The following is a 5,024-nucleotide window of genomic DNA, read 5'->3' on the forward strand; positions in this document are numbered from 1 at the left end:
TATATATATATATATATATATATATATATACATATACTTACCACACAACCTAGCATACAGTTTCTATTATTTATCCAAGAGAAATGGAAACATATGTCCCCACAAGACCTCTAAACAAATGTTCATACCACCTTTATTCATAATAGTTAACAAGGAGAAAAAACACAAATATCCACGGAGTGCCAAACGGATACAAATGACAGTTTGTCCACAGGATGGAATACTACTCAGCAATAAAAGGGACCCAGGGGCTCCTCATTCCTACACAAGCACAACATATCTCAAAAGCATTATGTTAAGTGAAAGAAACCCAGCCCCAAAACCTGTGTATTATATGTTCTGCTAGAATAATTCTACAATTGGCAAACCTACAGTGACAGAAAACAGATCAGTGGTTGCCAGAGGCTGGGGTTGGAGAAAAGGATTAAGTGGAAAAAGCCATGGGGAGCCTGACTGGCTCAATTGGTAGAGCGTGTGCCCCTAGATCTCAGGGTTGTAACCTCAAGACCCACACTGGGTATAGAGGTTACTTAAAAATAAAACATCTTTAGGGGCGCTTGGGTGGCTCAGTCGGTTGGGCCTCTGGCTTCGGCTCAGGTCAGATCTCGCGTTCGTGGGTTCGAGCCCCGCGTCAGGCTCTGTGCTGACAGCTCAGAGCCTGGAGCCTGCTTCCGGTTCTGTGTCTCCTTCTCTCTCTGCCCCTCCCCCTCTCATGCTCTGTCTCTCTCTGTATCCAAAATAAATAAAATATTTTAAAAAATAAATAAATAAATAAAACATCTTTAAAAAATAAAAATAAAATAGATGGAAAGACGCATAAAGAAACTCTTTGGGGATGATGAAAATATTTTATACTATGGCTATGGTGCTGGTTATAGGACTATGCACTTTTATGAAAACTCCTTGAACTGTATGCATAAAATTTGAATTTATCATATTTAAATTTCTACCTCAATAAAGCAATTAAAGAAAAAATAAGTCTTGATGATATATCAATCCAGTACTTTTCTGGAGACTTTTACTATTAAAAATCAGCAGGCAATTCTACCTCTTAAAAAAACTTTGAATGACTTCACAATGAATAACAACAGTGGGATCATCAATACTGGTTTATTAACTGTAAAAAAAATGTTACACGTATGCTAATATAAGGTGTTAATAATAAAGGAAACTGGATATGGAATTTATGAAAACTCCTTGTACTACACACACACACACACACACACACACACAGTAAATTTAAAACTGTTCTAAAAATTAAGTTTATTTTTTTAAAAGATTGATAATTGGAATTAAGAACTACCTTACATGTCAAATCTCCACAAAAAAGAAAACTATAAAAACTTGGAAACCTTTCCCCATAAAATTGGATCTCAATTTGTCTCAAAGGCTAAAACTAGAATGCAGTCTGTCACTAGCTGGAAATGAGAAACTTTATTGACACGTTCTTAGAGAGATTGAGATCAGAACATAAAAGTTCCAAACTATGAAGTTCTTTCATCCACATAAAGGGGCCCATTTGCAGAAACAGCTTCTCTTTGGAAAAAGTTCAATGTCTTTTCTACTTGGTTTTACAACAAATAATTTTACTAAACAGCAGGCTACGTCAGGCTTCAGAGGCAGACGGTACTATAGATTTTTAAATTTTCCATCTCATTCTTTCCTATTTAGTTCATGGTGGAATTGAAACACAAACAATAGGGGTGAACCTACCTCTGAGAAGAGCTCTGGTAACACACAATTGAATCATTCCGTGATCACCAATGTCATCAACATTCCATTAAAATCAACTCTGTGGCTAAGTACACAGCCTGATAGATCCTTCAATTAGGAGTTTAAAGGCCGTCTTTAACTTATACCCTCCCACTTGTCCAGGGTATTTACATTTGTTATTAGTTTGAGCTTCTGGGCACTATATACGTAGAAAGAACCTGACTTAAAATAGGAATCCTTACTTAAAATAAAATTATAGCATTAATATTTTCTAGCATTGCTTGATTAAGAGAGTCAGGTCATTTACACTAGCAACAATGGTGATAAAAATCAAAGCAGGATTAGTTTTTATGAGACCCATAGGAAAATGCTGGCTCCTAGAACGTATAATGCTGACTAGAAGAGTTAAAGCAATTTCCTAACAGGCTAGAGCCTACGTTGGCTGATTCTGTACTACTCTAGCACAAAGCCTAATCGTTAGTGATTGCTCATTATCATTCAAACAAAAGATTTTGTAGTTACTCAATTTCTAATCCAAGTATTAGGGCAAGTGTGCCAGAGGACACAACACACCAGAGGCACTAAACCCCAACTACCCAAACAGTAATTCACGACTTCAAGGTTTGGAGCACTGGGGTCCCACCTAACAGGCTGACGGAGTAAAGAGGTAGGAAGGAGCCCAATATTCAGTTTGGACAAATTTTTAAAATTAGTTATTTAGAAAAAAGAGAAGAACAGAAAGCTAGGGACTTTCTGGAATGGAGGTAGTCCCTAAGAGCAGTTTTTCCTTTTTAAACCTTTCCCCTCAATCCTAATCCTTCTCTTCACCTTTCTCCACGTTTTCCCCTCTTTTCTCTTTAGTTTCACTACCCTATGTAGAAAATGTAATGTGTTTTTAGTGTTGCTGTCTCACACATTTTTGGGGGAGTTGCTAGTCAACAAGTAGAAACTTAAGATATACTTAATGAAATGAAATGAATTGTTCCATGTCACATACAAGGCACAAAGCAAGGGCAGGAACTGTTACCCACTAAATTTCTGATATCAAAAATTAAATAGACAAAATGGATGATTTTAAACCATTTTTCAAGAGCATGCTAATTCAAAGGCAAGTTAAGCATAAGAGAAACAAGTCTGACTGCATTTTCTCACTTTTTTCCCTTCTCACTAAAGGCTTCTTAGGAGTAATATTTCATTTTTGTTTTTTCAATCCTAGGCTCCTTATTCTGTTGCTGTTTCAAAGAGAATTAAAGTAACACCATAGAGGAGGTCATTTCCACCTCCGGGAATTTTAAAGCTGTACTTTACCTCAAGCTCCCTGACTCATTTACAAGTACTCTGCCAGTTAGCAGCAGAAGCAGGATCCAAACAACTGGACTCCAGGTTCCAGAGATCTGCCCAGTATTTAATTGCTCCACAAAATATGTACTGAGCACCTACACTGTGGCTGCACTGTTTTAGGTGCTTAGGGTACATCAGGGAATAAAACAGACAAACATCCCTGCCTGGGAGAGTTAATTCACACTGGCCGGAGACACACCCTCATCCTAACAGTATTATTACATTTTTACAGGGGTGCCTGGGTTGCTCAGTAGGTTAAGCATCTGACTTCCGCTCAGGTCATGATCTCATGGATCGTGAGTTCAATCCCCATGTCCTGCTCTGTGCTGACAGCTCAGAGTCTGGAGCCTGCTTTGGATTCTGTGTCTCCCTCCCTCTCTCTCTGCCCCTCCCCTGTTCACGCTCTGTCTCTCTGTCTATCTGTCTCTCTCTCTCAAAAATAAATAAATATAAATGTTAGGGGCACCTGGGTGGATCAGTTGGTTAAGCATCTGATTATGACTCAGGTCATGATCTCACTGCTCATGGGCTCGATCCCGGCATCGGGCTCTGTGCTGACAGCTCAGAGCTTGGAGCCTGGAGCTTGCCTCAGATCCTGTCGCTGTCTCTCTGCACTGCCCCTGCTTGCTATTTGTCTCTCTCAAATATAAACATTTAAAAATAATCCTTAAAAATATATAAATAAACGTTAAAATTTTTTTAAATGTTTATTTTTGAGAGACAGAGAGACACGAGCATGAGTCGGGAAGAGGCAGAGAGAGGGAGACACAGAATTTGAAGCAGGCTTCAGGCTCTGAGCTGTCAGCAGAGAGCTGACGCGGGGCTTAAACTCATAGACCATGGGATCATGACCTGAGTGAGCTGAAGTCAGATACTTAATCCACTGAGCCCCCCAGACGCCCCTAAAAACTTTTCTTAATTATTACATTTTACAAAGGGTCCGTTTCTCAATCGTAAGTGTGCTTAAAGGGAGAAAACAAGTACTTATCTCCTGACATACACCTTCTTCTCTGTAAGAAAGTAATCTCTTTTATCACTGCCACACCATCCCAGCCCTGGGGATTCCAAGGCTTAAAATAGACAAGCTCTTACGGAAACCTCTGACAGAGTTAGCACCTTCTCAGGCTGGAAACTTCCTTCAGTGCCGGTTTCCTAACTTAAAAGCACCAGTGGGGGTGGGAGTTCTCTTCAAAGACCTCGCGGCAGTAACGGTGGAGGAAGAGATCACACTTCCGACGCCTTCCGACGCCGTCCTCACACCCAGTTAGTTGCTCGTCTCCCTCGGCTCTTTTCCTTCATCCGAACCCCTCTATCGTTAGACTCACCATCCAGCGACACCCTTTACAATTCTACAAGGCCCCCATCAAAAGCCCACTCTCCGTGTTCCGCCGGGGGCACTAACCTCCTTTCCCAGCGCTTCCTCTCCCCGCCCCCGGAACAATTTCTCAGTCACTTTTTACCGAAATAAGTTTGTCCTGCATTTCCTAACAGCCATGCCCCAAATACAACACCTTGACTTTGCTTCAAGGCGCTTCCCTCTCCATCCCCCGAGCCTCAGGAGAGTTCTGGGGCGGGCAGGGATTGGCGCGACACCAAATTGAGAGAGAAGCAGGCTCCAGCTCGGGGCCGACAGCGGAGCGGGGCAAGGCGTGCGAGGCGCCTAGCGCGGAAAAACGTAAGGAGGCACTCTGCACCCGCTGGACCCCGAAAGTGAGAGCCTCCTTTCGTTTTGCGCCTAAGAGCCTCACTCACTTCCCCCGGGTCCCAGCACTATTTTTACTGCCACCCCTTCCTCAACATCCCCCAAAGTCATCACAAGCTCAGCCCCCGAGTCAAGCCCCTCCCCCCCCCCTCGCCGGTGCAGAGCCCCAAGTCCCGGGGAGTCCGCCTCGCTTAGGGCCCCGGCAGGTGCCACCGCCCGCCCGCGCGTCCTCTCAGCTCTGGGGCTCCCGCCCACCGTGCCCACCCCG

At 42.8% G+C, this 5,024-nt stretch overlaps 1 protein-coding gene across 8 annotated transcripts in view; it reads right to left on the reverse strand.

Moving 5' to 3' along the window:
* EZH1 (enhancer of zeste 1 polycomb repressive complex 2 subunit) overlaps positions 1-5,024 on the reverse strand; it is a 35,197-nt gene that overhangs the window by 26,514 nt on the left and 3,659 nt on the right. The window contains exon 1 of one of the 8 annotated variants that reach the window (XM_029927164.1): positions 4,171-4,867. The exons of the other annotated variants lie outside the window; for them this stretch is intronic. The gene's annotated coding sequence lies outside the window, so the exon portion shown is untranslated. Of the gene's footprint in view, positions 1-4,170; positions 4,868-5,024 lie in introns of those variants that run through there. 8 annotated transcript variants of the gene reach the window in all.

The sequence above is a fragment of the Suricata suricatta genome, chromosome 17 (assembly GCF_006229205.1).
Source record: "Suricata suricatta isolate VVHF042 chromosome 17, meerkat_22Aug2017_6uvM2_HiC, whole genome shotgun sequence".
NCBI lineage: Eukaryota > Metazoa > Chordata > Mammalia > Carnivora > Herpestidae > Suricata > Suricata suricatta.